The sequence below is a fragment of the Falco punctatus genome (genome assembly GCF_963210335.1).
Source record: "Falco punctatus genome assembly, chromosome: 7".
Taxonomy (NCBI): Eukaryota; Metazoa; Chordata; class Aves; order Falconiformes; family Falconidae; genus Falco; species Falco punctatus.
In genome coordinates this window covers 61,307,344-61,321,768 of record NC_137587.1, presented here as the reverse complement: position 1 = coordinate 61,321,768, position 14,425 = coordinate 61,307,344, and the positions used below count along the sequence as shown (strand labels likewise).

The following is a 14,425-nucleotide window of genomic DNA, read 5'->3' as shown; positions in this document are numbered from 1 at the left end:
GAAGTGCCGCGGCAGAAGGAGGTTCTCCAAGAGTCCATCTTTGGGCCAGGGGTGGATTTTGGCTACACACGGGTCCCTTTGTGGCTTCACCCTTTGCCCTGTTTGCGTGGCTGTTGGCTTTGGATGGATCTTTTCCCCTGCGCAGCCCAAACCCGGAAGGGAAGGTGTCTTTTTTTTGGCTGTGCTGGGACAAGACCCCAGGTCCCAGTATTCCTGGCCCTTGCTGGCGGCTTTCTCTTCTCTGTGGGACTCTGCTGGCAAAGCGATAGGATGCAGCGTAGGCCAGACGTGGGTGAGGTTTCTGGAGCTGGGCCGTGATGTCTTTGTTCTTCAGGCAGAGCTGGAGATGGGCAGAGGGAGCCAGAAAGGGGAAGAATCAGTGTGTGCTGTTGGGGGGTAAATGGAAAATACCGTTTGTGGGTTTCACCCCAGGGAAATGATGCCCTGGGACATTGTGTGCTCCAACTCATTATTTCCCATCTTTTCCTGAAACTTGTCTGTCATGCCTTGCATTTGGCTTGAGGCACGAGGTGATAGGGAGTTGTTACCAGATACCTAGGGAAGCCAAACCCACCCAGACTCAGGGGTAGGTGGAGAAGGGGCTCTTTGGTCCCAGCCATTCAAAGGAGCTGCCTCGGGAGCTGGGCCGTGTGAGCCCTCCTGCTTGGTTATGGATGAAATCCCATCAATGGGCATTTTTGCAGAATTGCCTGGCAATGGCAGGTTTGACGCTTGAGGCTGGCCTCGGCCATTTCTTTTGTGTCTCTCTGCTCCCACCCCCTCCCTGCACCCTTGATGCGGGCGGCCGGTGCCTCCCTTTACCTGCTGCTCTGCCCTGGCTTTGTCCATGCTGCTGGAGAAGGGGCAGAGCTCAGGGGCTTGGAAGGTTGATCACACTTGTGGCTGTGGATGGGTGCTGCTCATGCACCAGGGAGGGATCATGGCTGTGTGCTGGAAGCATGCTTCCTCGTGTCTTGGTGGAAGGAAGGTGCTAATTTGGCATCTGTGCAGGTGATAGGAGTCTCTCCCAGCTGCAAGTGTCAAGGTGCTGGTGCCTGGTATGTGGCAATGCACACATGCCATTCATGATGTGGGTACCACGTGTCACCTCTGCCACCGGTGCTGCTGCATCACAGCCCCTCGGTCAACCTAAGCCCCTGGAAGTCCTCAGGAGTCATGAGTACAAGATGGCCGCGTGGCTGCCCACGCTGGCTTCCCCACCACATGATGCTGGGAGTCACCCTTTTTAGGTTTAGGATTTTGGTTTTTCATGCCCACGAGCCCACTCACCTCGGGAAGGTGTTTGCCAAAAGCCCAGCTGGAAAAGCATCATCTCGGGCTTCTTACCCTCCTTCCCTGCCTTCATCCCTCCAGGCACACGTGTCTGGGACCAGAGCTTGTGCTGGTACGAGGCTCAGCCATCATGCTGACGGGCTCCCAGCATCCACACATAGCCAGGGCTCTGGCTTTCACGTTTTCAGGTGCCATCTAATATTTATTCAGGGGCCCAGGTTTGGTTAGGAGCATTTGCCTTGAAAGCTCAGGAGTAGGAGTAAAAAAAAAGAAAATGGGGGGAGCAAAAGAACACAATCTCCGGCAGTTAGCTGTCTCTTGGAAACTCAGCTTGCTGTTCCTATAGAGGCTTTCTCTTTTCCTTCACCCTGGTCTGGCCTTAAGTACCACTTTAAGTGGGCTTTGCTCATTCACATCCAGGCTCCTTAGAGCAATTGAGCCCGCGGGGGTTTGAAAAGAAGGGACAGTCCTTCAATGGCAGGACCTTGGGCCAGGCTAATTGGTTTTGGTTCAAGGGGATACTGGATTTGTGAAAAGCCCAAAGACATCTTTCCCACGCCAAATCCCAGCTCTTCAGAGGGGGAAGTAAGGGGTGCCGGGTGGGGAAGGGAGCTTGAAAGAATGATGGTTTAGTTGAGGAACCTTCCTAATGACCTAGATGCCCACCAGCCTCTGCAGGGATGGATGCAGCGGGGGGCTGCACCCAGGGTGGCACGGCAGCCAGGGGATGGGGTCCCTCCTCCTCAGGGCAGGTGGATGGCGGTGACTGGCTCCCGGTGGCATGCTGGCAGCGGTGGCCTGGTTTCATTAAAACCAGGCTTTTTCTGTGCATGCCAGACTCCCGTGGAGACGCCGGGAGTGAAGGAAGCATGGGACTTGAGTCCAAAACCCAAACCGCTTCTGTGTGCTTGCCTGTGCAGCCGTGGGGGGAATTTGCTAAGGTCTCTTGTATCTCATTTTGATTTAGGAATTTATTTATTTTTAAACACTGACTCTCTGGCACTGTTCCAACAGTCCCACGACCTTTACTCTCCCTGATCCATAAAAATCACTTAATTATTGGGCCGAAAATCAAGGCTTGGAAACAAAGCCAGCTTATGGGACCATCATTTCTTGATATATTTCCTGAAAGGACATATTTCTGGGCACCTTCAGAGCAGAGCACGCAGCTTGTTGGATATGAGATATCAAGGCATTATTTATTGAGGAAGTCTTCACACTCTCTCATCTGTTATAATTAACTGATGACATTTTTTCTTAGGTTCAAAATATGGTGAAAAAGTATAATTAGCACGAAGCTGAGGCACTGCATTAAAATGTCTCCTATAGTTAATGTAGGATGGTCGTGCTATTTATTATAGGAGGGGCTGGCTCTGACCTCTGTGTTGCCTAACACTTTTTATTGTAAAGATTCTTGAACTTTTTTTTCTTTTTGAGCACCTCTGACACTCCCATTGTTTGCTGCAGGCCCTTGAAATTCGGCCGGGGGAAACTCTTCAGCTTGAGAAATGCCTATTCTTTGTCCCTTTAATTCCTTTCAGGTTTAGCTGAATTATGAATTGTTTGGAATCACGATTTCCCTTCAGTTGCCTCTTGGGAGAAAAAGAAAAATTGTTGTTTCCCTGGAATAATAATAATAACAGACCATGAGCAGGGTGAAACCCTGGTCTCCCACCACTGTATTGCGGAGCTCTGGACCAGCCAGGGAAGGTGGGAGGACAGTCACGGGCAACTCCATGACCCCCTTCCACCTCTAGCTCATATTCTTCCAGCACGGCCCCATCTCCTGGGAGAAAACTCCTCCGGGTCCTGGCGCCAGAAGGAAAAAGCGTAGATAGGTGTGGGTATGTTGGCCTGGGCACTGCCAGCCCCAGCAGTCCTCCTTCCCCACCGACCCCGGGAGAGCAGCCTTCTGCCGCTGCCAGATAACATTAGTCCTGTATTTCATAGTGGCAGAAATCTGTGCCGAGGCTCGGGGCTTGAAATCGCTCTGCCCGTGCAGGACGAAGGCAGGGGTGGGTGCGGGGTGGAGGGAGAGGAATTTGTTACACTTGCCTACAATTGTTTTTCTTTTTGCTTATATAAACAATCTATTATTTATTAGCTATAAATAATGCATTTTTCTGTATGTTTGGAATGCACGTGATTTCTGTATATTAAAAATGTACATGGTTGAAGGCACCAAAGCAAGCGCTGGCAAGTCGGGGAGTACCTGATTTCAGTTTGACCATGAGACGTTAATTCAGCCTCTCCCTGCTGTTGCCCTTACGTGGCTGTAATGACACGGTCACAGCCTATTTTTAGCTCGCTCCCTCTTTCCCTGGCCAGGGTGGCTGCACAGTGAGGTGGAATTAAGGTTGTGCAGACAGCCATAAATTGGACACTTCCTAACTTTGAAGTGCTTGACCACGCAATCTAAACGAGGGCTCTTCAGGGCAGTATTTCTGCATGTGGTATTAGCTGCATTGGTCAGGGGTGGCAAATACAGGGGTAGAGAAGCCATAGAACAGAAAAGACTTATCAGACTATTGAAAGTGCTTGTTTGAATAGATGGGGGAGTCAACAGAGCCTACACTTGATCTGAGCTAAATGGCCAAGAAGATGTCTCCAAGCTGAGAGGGGGAAGCCTTTGTTCCTTCAGCCCCAGCCTTGATGTTTTCTTTGCCTTTGGCTTTGCCTCGTTCACTCCTAGGGAAGTTTGGGCTCCTGCTCTTGAGGAGCCTTTGGCTTGTGTATTTGTGTGCTTGTGAAAGCAAGGGTTCCCCTAGGAATGTGCACACTCACACATGTTCCCATCATTGCACCAGCAGGTGTGTGCTACCAGCTCACAGATACCTGCTGATTGGCATCCTTGCCTTGCCTTGCACACTCCCCCTTCCCAGTGTCACTAACAGGAGCCGTTGCATGTGTTGGAGGGAAAGGAGAGGCCTTTGTGTATTACCAGGAGGTCTAATCTCCTTTTTTAACTGCTGGAAGAATTACTTTGGAGGTGATTACATGCAATGCAGATATATCTTTGCTTGAAATGGCTTTTTTTTTGTTTTCTTTTTTCTTTGTTTACTGCGGGGTTTCTCCATTCTGGCTTTCGATAAGACTTTTGGCTGTCTGTTTTCTAGCGGAGTAGACTCTGGTTGAGCAAATTTGTCTGGGGGATTAAGCAGTCTTTTGTTTTACTTTCCTGGGCGTAATGCAGTCATGGCCCCTTGCACATACCTTGTGCTGACACTGGAGTATTTTCCCCCAGCCAGCCGTGTATTTGCCCTGGGTTATAATTATTTGACCTAGCATTTTTGTGTTGTGGACTCCTGGAGCCTGATACCTGCCTGGGGCTGTTCCTGCATTGGTACAGGTATCGAAGTGTCCTACATTTAGGCTTCCATCGTGTGGGTATGGGCCTGTGTTTCACAAGCGTCTGTTTCATAACTTTCCCCCTCTCTCCTGCATCTCAGTTCAGCAAAGGGCCTGTCTATCTGGATGCAGGCAATAAACATCTGTTCTCACCCTGACTTCTGTTAATGAGATAGAGACAGGTAAGCATCACACATACCAACTTTCCTGCTCTCAGCAACATCAAGGAAACGGTGACAAGCTATTAATGGAAAGTGATGGTCTGGGTGCTAATTAGTGCTTCCTTTTGAACTTTTACCTACATGTCTGCTGAGATGCCCATCCCAGCCTCTCCTCTTTCCTCGCATCCCTTTGTCTCCAGCACGTTCCTTGTTCACCACACACATCCCATATCGAAGAGGCTTCTCTCTTTATTTTTGCTCTACCAATTGCTTTCTGCATCTCCTCATTCCCTTTTTGTGCCCTTTTCCCCTGGGTAATTGCTACCTGCACCCTCATTCTTTTGTGGTTGTTCCCAGAAAAGAAGTAATATGATATTGTAGTAGGATCTGAAAGCTCGGGGGCGGGGCACATAAAGTTGTTTAGGAGTTTCTTGTCTTCATCACCGGGTAGCAATGTTCAGTTGTGGCACTGGTGCACAGGGTCAAATTACCCTGGGGACATGAGGTCAGAGATCTGTCCCCTCTTCCTGCAGGTGATGCTGTAGGGAGGCTCCTAGCAGCTCACAGGTCTTGGTCACGGAGCAATTAGTATTTAAAGCAGATCCTCTGGTGATGCCCAGAGACCAAGTAGAACGGGCCTCTGTGGTGTGAGCCTGCCCCAGAGAGCTTGCAGTCTAAACCCTAAATGATTTTTGCTGTCCACCAGACCCCATTAGTGGCTAGGTTTTGAGCTCCACCCCAATTTACGCTGCTGTGGCAACATGATGCCTGGTTCAGCTTGGTGCTAGGTCTCTCCTGTTTCTCTTTTTCCTGGTCCCTGGGTTCTCCCCCTTCCCCAAGGACCCTAATTGTCCCCTTCTCACTTTTTTTTTTTGCATGGGCTGTGGGTTTCTCGCTGCCAGGCTTGTGTCCCAAGGAGCTGCCTAATCTGCCCCTGTCATTCCCAGTCACAGGTTCTGCACACACCATAGCTTTATGGGGAATGCTTGCAGGGCAGTGGGAAGAGGCAGCCATGGTTTGCACATTAGCTAATTAATTTTCATGACTGAACGATGCTGCCTGGTCTCTTGTTTATATTCCTCGCCTCTCCCCTTCTCCCCCCTCCTCGCTGACACACACACAAGACGACACCTCTCGTACGAACGTCAGCATCCTTCCACAGCCTTGAGACGCGAGCAGTTATTCTGTTGGCTTGTCAAACGCGGGTTTCCCTGCTTCATGGTACACAGGGGCCCCCTGTTTCACATTTGCTGATTCTTATTAGACCCAGCGCGCCAGGGCCCTGTCTCTCCCTGCAAAGCAATGCGCCGCATCCCATCCATAAATCCAACCCTGGAACAAAGCCTCCTCTACCCTGCCCCATATTTCTACCCAGCCTGCCCGCTTTCCCCTCTCTCTCTCTCACACTCTCTCTCTCTCTCTCTCTCTCTCTCTCTCCCCCTCTCCTGTGCTGAAGGTTTCCTAGTGCCAGGGAGATATGATAATTCTTGTGAAGAGAGCATGAAATGCCTCTGCTCTTTGTGTCTGTTTAATTCAATGAGAATCCCAGCCCCAGATGTCATGAATGGTGGGCTTTGTGCTGGCCCTTCCTAAGCCCTAACCGCCAGCCCTGCTCTCTGTCTTTCTTGTTTCCCACCACTGGATACTGATTAACAAACTAAATTATTTTTCCTCCCTAATGATGTTTTCCCACTTTGCCCACCAGGCTGGAAGAAGCCACGGGGAGGAAAGAGTTTGTGCAAAGGATGAGATAGCCAGGGAGAAAATTAAAGAGACAGTGTTGCTCTCTGGGCTCTGGCAACGCAGGTCCACTTGGCTTTATTTCCTTATTAGAGAACAGGGTCGTGCCTAGCTGTATTTTATGTGGCTGGGTGTATTTCAGCCAAGGGGACGGGCTTGAAAGCATCTGCACAAGGTATGCTCTGAAGCATGCCAAGGTCTGTAACTCACTCACAATTGTGTATGCGAGTTTGCAAGGTCCCAAATTTAAAGTCTTTTTTTTCAGCCATGAGTGGCATGCGGTAATTACTTGACATTCGTCCATGCATATGGGAGCCTCTTTCTAATTGAGACAAATTCTCTTTTCCTTAATCAGACATGACTGCAAGTTCGTGGAGTGGGATGCCTTGAGAAGGGCTGGGACGTCTCCACCTGAGCAAGGAGAGGTGAGTCCCTGGGAGTTTTGCCGAAGGATTGAGTTCAACTCATGCATGGGAGACCAGCTCTTTTACCTGATCCCTCCCTCCCTCCCACAGCCAAATTTCACAGCCAAGCTTTTGAAACGGGGCCGGTTGTTAGCTGCTGCTAGAGAAGGCCAGCAGCGATAATCCAGGGAGCCTGGATAGAGCTGGAGGCAGGTGGCCAAGGCAGGTCCATGCAAAGCCACCTGCTTCCCAGAGCCCAGCAGTGCCCCCTTGCTGGGCACCAACAAAGCTGTGGCCAGCAAACACCCTCCTGGAGGAGGAAGAGAGGATGGGTGTCAACTTTGTGAGTAGAAAAGGTGGTAGGGAGGGAGAGAGCCTTTCAACAACAACCTGGGGGTCTGAGTTTGCAGTTGGGAGTCATTGAAAGGGGGGGTTGGGTTGGCGTTTCGAGGGTGGTTTTTTTGTTTTTAAAAACTAGAGGAGCCCCTGGTCTGGTGGTATGTGCTCCTGTCAGCTAGGACGTGGGCAGGGGCAGGTCTGATGGACAGGGCATGTCAAGGAACAGGGAGTGCTCGGGGAGGCTCTACGTCCGTGCAGGACTCGGCCCTGTTTTTATCAGACACTGTGAGAGCTCTGGTCAGAGAGGGCCAGAGCCTTGCCCTTCCCTGTGCAGAGAAGGGGGGCTTGTGCCGGCTCAGCTTGTAGAGCGGCTGCTCCCCTCAGGGCCACGCCGGTGCTGCAGTACCCAGCCATGGTTCCCCTTTTCCTCAGCTGAGGCTAAAAGGGGGAATGAACAGAGAAAAGGGGTTGCTTGGCTGCACCCACTGAGCCCCTGCCAGCACACCCACTGCATCCAGCAAAGTACCGCCTTGCGTACGGCCTTTGCTTCCCACTGCAGTCACATCTGACCCTTATTACTTCTGCAAGGTAGAACAAGGCAGGAAAAATGGCTGTGCAGCGAGTTTCTTCATGCGCCAGGATTTATTAAGAACAATAGGGGAAATCAATCCATCTATGTAGAATACATCGCAGCCTGCAATGGGATAAAGCATTTATTCCGCTCTTGAAGGGTAGAGCTATAACTCATGGGAGGCAAAACCCTTAGTGCTCTGGAGTCCCTTCCCTTCATGTGTGCAAAAGAAATGCTTTAGCCCATGGCAACCTACCAGCTATTGAATTTGTGTGGAGAATCTGCTGTCCTTCCCCTCCGCCGGCCCCTTTTTGGAAGGCGAGTCACTCATTAAAACACACCTCTGGAAAAATGAAGGGGCTGTCTGTTCGAAGGCATCTCTGCATCTCAGTTTTACTTGAAACAGAGAGACCATAGAAATGACTCAGTCATGTAAAAGCAACCCCCCACCAATTTTGAACGGACAGATCATGCTTAAACCAATGCAGGATTTGCTGTAACTTTCTGCTGATGCCCAAGGACAATGAGGCGTTGCAATTACAGCAGAGAGGGACTGGTTGGGGTGTCGTGACAAGGCGAGATGCCGTGCAGGGAGATCTGTGTTCTGCAGCTGAACACTTCCAGTGCTGACTAGATGTGTGTGTGTATATATGTAAGTACTACCCTGTGCCCGGCTCTCTGCTCAAGCTACAAGGCATGCAGTGCAAAGACTGGAGCAGTAGTTAGCAGGGGCAAAAGGTGATTGGGATTTGTTATAATCTTTCTGGGTGTGAGAGGGTGTGAAGACGGGGGGGCAGGGGGGGCATTAATAGTGAAACAGTACTTTCACTAAGCCTATTTTCACTGGGTCTAATCTACGTTGTGGGAAGAGGATCTCTTCAATAGGGCAGACCCAGCGAAGCTGGTGAACTGTTTGGAGGGGGTCTGGAGAGCCGAGGAGTGTGGGCAGGGGGAAGTGTAGCAATTGAGTGGACGGCCTTCCTCAGCAGAGATGACTTAGTAGGTAGTGTGCTGTTGGGCAGATGGGGTTAATTCTTACACCCAAATCAAAAGACAACTGAGGGGGGAATGTTTTATTAATGAAAGCAGCCCTTTGTGAGTATTCCTCCTGAGGCACGTTCCCTCCACCCGCTGCCTTCCCCCCTGGCTGCTGTCTGGCCCCATGTCTTGCTCGGTACCTGCTCAGCTGCCACTCACCCACTGATAGGTTTCATCAAGAAATTTCTCCATACGTCTGAGTCCTGGACCTGGGCGAGTGGGATGGGGCAAGGAGGAGGGATGGGTCCTTGGCTATGCTGGAGAGAGGGATGTACCACAGGCAGGCAGAGCTTGGGCTGTCACAAGTTGCATGTCAGCCCATCAACTGCTGCAGCGGTGCTGCGGGGGTCACTTCTTGCTGGTATCAAACAGTGAGAGAAGCAACGGTTTGCAGTGCACGAGGTAAAATGCAGGTCAAAAGTGGGCACCTCAGTGGGCTGGGGATGAAGGGGCCCGCTGGAGACTGGGATGGGGAAGTTGCGAGTGCCTTACCCGCCCTCAAGCCCCTTTCACATCGTGCTGCCTTGCCGCCTGCCAGGTAGTGGGCCTAGGAGAGGAGGAGCATATTTCTGTGCACCAGAAAGCACCCTTGCCCCCTTGTTTTTTATTCCCGCTGTCTTCCTATGCCCGTGTCCTCGGGGGGCCCTGGGCAGCTTGTTGTGCCAAAGGATGGGGCTGTGGGAGCAGCAAGGGCTGTGTGTGGAGATAATTTCTGTCGCTTTGTTAAAAATAAAACAAAAGCTGGTTTATGACAATTGATTTAGAAGAAGGAGGAAGCGGAGCTCAATTCCCAGAGCGCCTTTTAGAAAGGCTCTGCATGCGCGCGCGTGTGTCGTATGCGTGTCAGAACAGAGCACCCAAGGAAGGCCGGGTCGGGAAACCTCGCATGGAAGCGGGGAAAAGACCCCGGTGCATGGCTGCTTCCCTGAGGGAACCCCCGCAGGGCTAATGTTTGATCTGAAGCTCGGTTGTACTCCTCTGAAACCTTGGGATGTCAGGAGCTCGAAGGGAGCCTGGGACGGAAGAGGATGCTATTTGCATTTTCCTATGAATGCATCTATTTGTATAAATCTGGTGTCTCTGTGCATGCGCACACTCCCTTACGCATGCATTTGTTTGAAGAGCAACACGCTGTCCCCATGGTGTTCTCTGCTCAGGGCCAGAACTGGTTAGTCTGAATTTCAGACTCTTCCTGGAGGAACCATAACTCCCCTCCCCACTCCAAATCTAGCGATGGCTACGGATGTAGGAATCCCGAGATGTTTCACCGTGTGATAGCCGAGTTTCATTGTGCAGGACGAAGGCTCCCCCTTTCAAATTTGCACAGACATCAAAAGAGTCTGGAAGGTTCAAACAGATCATAACGTAATCAAAATGCCAAGCCACCGTCTGCTTCTGCCTTTGGGTTGACAAGCAGGATTAGCACCCAAGGGAAGCAGGGTGTAATAGTGTTTCACGGGCACTGTGAACAGCCCAGAAGTGTGCGGAGTACAGAAGGGTTAGCCGAAGGGCAGGTCTAGCTACAGACGTACGGGTGGGGGGGGTGGATTTTAAAGCAAGGAGCTGTACACGTACAACCTCCGTGGTTATTTACTTTAGCAGAAGGCAGGACTCCTGTATACCAGTTATGTCATGCTGGAAGCAGTTTAAGCTAAACTGGAGAAAGCCAGTTTAAGAGTGGAGATGTGCACCAGCGTGGCGAGGAGCAGTAGCAGTTGACCTATAGTGCTGTCATTATAATGGTGTGGTTTTCAGTGTAGACAACCCCGGAGTGGAGCAGCTAGCCTGCCATCCCTTATGTTTCACTGTCTAACAGAGATGTATAACATGGCCCTGTCTGCGTGCGGTTGCAATCACCCTCGTGCTCTAGTTTTCCACAGAGTACCGGAGCAGATGCCAAATTTTCAGTGTGCGTCGTGTGCCTATCGCACCATGTTTAATAGCCCTATCGTGGCTAAAGACACATGAAACACTTCCCAAAGACTGCTTTAACGTCAGTAATTGCTGTAGCTGTCCTGAGGACAGCCCGGGACCAAGGATGAGGGTTCCTTTGTTGGTATTTGGTACTGCTCGTTTGGAGAACTGAACAACACTGATGTTTCCGCTGTAAAGCTCCCATGGAGCAGGAAATGCAGATGTAGCTTTGTCTGTGTTACTGTGTTTTTTCCTGCTATAACTGACCTTATTTTAAATGTATGTTAAATTAAGATTTAGGAAGCTCACATCTTCTTTACTGCTATCTCTGCAGTTTCAGTTTGGAATTTATTTTGTTTTGGCCAGGAGAAAGGTAGAATTTGCCCATAGCTCGCTCTCTGATGGCTGGTCAGGTGACGTTTTCCCTCGTAGCTCTTTAACCACTGACCTGTATTGCTATACCTGTTCAGGCTGCATCTTCCAGTGCCAGCCCAGTGCCCAGCAGCTCATGGGAGTCACTGGGGCACATTTGGGCAGGCAGCTGCACCCCAAAAGTGGCTGCCCACGTGGGGCTAACCCTGCCTTTGATCCTGCACCGCTTGTGTCTGAGGGGAAAGCCTCGGCAAAGACACAGCTGCCGCCGTGGCCACGAGCAGGCCCCTGGCAATGTGTGCTGCCTTGTGAAGAAGTGTTATTTGTGATTTTTCCAGTCAAGACGGCTGGGGTAAAAGCTGTGGAAGTGCTGCATGCCCAGCGCCTTGGCACTGTGAGTAGGGCCCGGGCTAAGATGGCCGCTCGCCAAGCCTGGAGAGCACACTCTGGCCCACCATAGCGACTCCCTCACTCCCAGGGCCCCCTTTCCCTGTGGGCCTGCAGGATGGCTGCCACTGCTGCCAGCTGCTGTGTGCCAGCCGCCTCAGGCTGGGTTGGGGGGGAGCCTGGCAGGGCAGGCTGGCCGCAGGCCTGAGGCAGTGTGGGCCCTGGCGGCCATTTTGCGGGAGGCAAGCGCCGCCTGTAAGATGGCCGCATGGGCATGAGGTGGGGTACAGCACTGCCTTGTCCTCGCCACGCTGCCTCCCTCACGCCGTCCCCTCCTTATCTTGCTAATTACTGATGAAGGCAGAACAATAACGGGAGCTGGCATGCCCCAGTTCTTTCTCTGCCACCTCCTTCCTCGGGCGGAAAATCTGCGTGCACACCTCCCCCCCCCCACCCGCCAGCCCCTCTGTGATATTAACTGAATTAACATACTTCCTAATTTGCCCTGTGTTTTCCCTGCGCTGTCTCCCAGCCGCCTCATCATGGCTTCTCCAACTGGTGGGGAAGGAGCGAGTGCGTTCGTTCTCTCCGCTCATTTGGTTGTATGCGAAAAATCCTTAATGACATCTAAAAAGGGTGGCGGGACAATAGCCCACATGGGGTTTGGCAGGAGACATGCGATATTTACCCCGCCAGACCATCCTTGCTGCCGCTTTGCTGGGGGATTACGACGGCTGCTGTCCCCACGTTCCTCCATTTATTTATTTTGCCGGTGGCGGGGGGGACGCGTTGGCACGCGGCTGCTTTGTGCGCCTTGCTTCACCTATGAAAAGGACACATTAAGGTGTTTCCATAAACCCCCGGATGACAAAGAAAGCGCTTTTCTCTTTGGCTCATAGGCAACAATGACAGAAGCCTTTAAAACCATGATTTTTTTCCACACACACACCCCTCCCCGCAACGATTGCAGAAGGCGTCCCCTAAAAGGAACTTAATACATATCATTAAATCTAAAGCACTGAGCTCCACTCCTGCTAACTATGCCATGCTTTTTGTTTCTGATAGTATTTGTCCGTTGCAGAGAGCAAGCTAGGGATGTGGAGCCTCCCCCACCCTCCTCCCTTTGTTTAAGTGACAAAATGTTTCCATGTTCTTGTTTAGAAAATAAATCTTTCTGGGGTTTTCAGCTTTTATTTTTATTTTTTTCATTTATCATGATGTGAAATCCAAACTCCCCTTCTTCCCAGATCTTGGGAATCCATGTTCCTCATGATCAATTTTTCCTTCTTTATCAAAACCCACAACATTATTTTATAGTAATACTCCAAAAACGCAGTAGTAATATTTTGAATTTGAGTATTTCGAGCTTCAGGATATTGCAATTTTTTTTTTTATAAGCGATGAATGAAAAGCAATGATTTAAGTGTGTAATGCACAATGCAGATGCCATGCATTGTAAATACATTTCAGGGGCATAAAATCCAACACAGAGAGTCAGTGTTCCACGAAAGCTGGGAGTCCAAAAATAACTGTAAAAATGAATTGTCTGTCGGGACGAATCTCTCAGATCCCAGCCAATATTTACAGGGTTACGATATACAACTGGGTTACTTATTGGCATAAATGCCTCATTTTAAAATGCTGATGATAAACTAAAAAAAAAGGTGGAGGAGTTATTTGACTGATTACTGAATGCCATGGATTCCCTGCATTTAATTTCATACTTACAGGCTATTTACTTATCCCATGTTTATGGGTATGCACTTTAGCTTCATATAAATCTCTCTTTCTGTCTGTCTCACTGCGTTCTTTTCTCTTTTGCCATCTCATCTGCTTCTCATGGTCCCTCTCCTGAAACCACATCACAGGATCTGATGGGGAGAATGGGAATCTGCCTCTGGTCTCTATCATAAACTTGCCAATGTGGGCTATTGTGTTGGGAGCCAGTGGTCACCAGATGGTGCTTCATTGCCCAGGGTCTGTGTCGCTCCTTTAGCATTGTGTTTCCCCCCAAGATCTACCTACCCTGGCTGAGGAAAGTGTAAGGACCTCGAGTAATGTACCTCAAGGGACAACATGCTTCTGGGTGCGTTGGGCACTTTGCAGCCTCAGCCATGCAGCTATGAGCTGCCCTTGCAGAGCCGAGGTTTGTTAATACACGTGCTCAGCCATGTTCGCCCCATCCGTGTACCTGGGTAGGAAAGTTAGCATGATAGCATAGGATTGAATGCTGTCTTCATGTGAAAAGCAGTCCACATCACCTTGAGTGGATATCTTGCTACCTTTATGTACTGGGCTTGGGAAGACAGGGCAGAGACATCTCTGTGTCTTAGCATGCCCCATGTTGGGATACCTATACCTGTGGATGTAGACGAAATAAAGCTACCTGCTCTTAGCCTGGGTTCCCAGACAGCTCTTGAGTGTCTGCAAAAGGACTGGCTTATGCAGGTATCCTTGAGAGGTGGAGGTAGTTACAGAGGGCAACCTGAGGTATGGGGCTTTTCCTGTGAAAAAATGTCCTCCAGCCAGGAGAGACCCAGGAACAAATCCTGCACTTGGTGCCTGTATGGCCTCAGGAGGTCCTGGGCATGGTTGTGCATGTCAGCTGCAGAAAGGGGATTAATGCAGAAATAAAGATTGAAAATAAAACACTGGGAGCAATGGCTCTTCCTGAATGCAGACAGATGGAGAGAGCCTGGCATAATTACATTTAGCAAAGGGCTACCATGAATGAAACCAATTAAAGGGAGAAGCAATGCTCCTATGAGAGCGAGTGAGAGAGGAAGACAGCCACCTCTCTGGGTCTTCTTGGGTATCCACCTTGCATGGGGGGTGAGCCATGCACAGTCCCCAGGTCA

General features: G+C 50.4%; 1 long non-coding RNA gene across 2 annotated transcripts in view; it reads left to right on the top strand.

Moving 5' to 3' along the window:
* Positions 1-14,425, top strand: part of LOC308067410 — a 42,588-nt gene that overhangs the window by 9,811 nt on the left and 18,352 nt on the right. For both annotated transcript variants that reach the window (XR_013929591.1, XR_013929592.1), the window contains one exon: positions 6,898-6,967. This is a non-coding gene — a long non-coding RNA (uncharacterized lncRNA). The remainder of the gene's footprint in view (positions 1-6,897; positions 6,968-14,425) is intronic.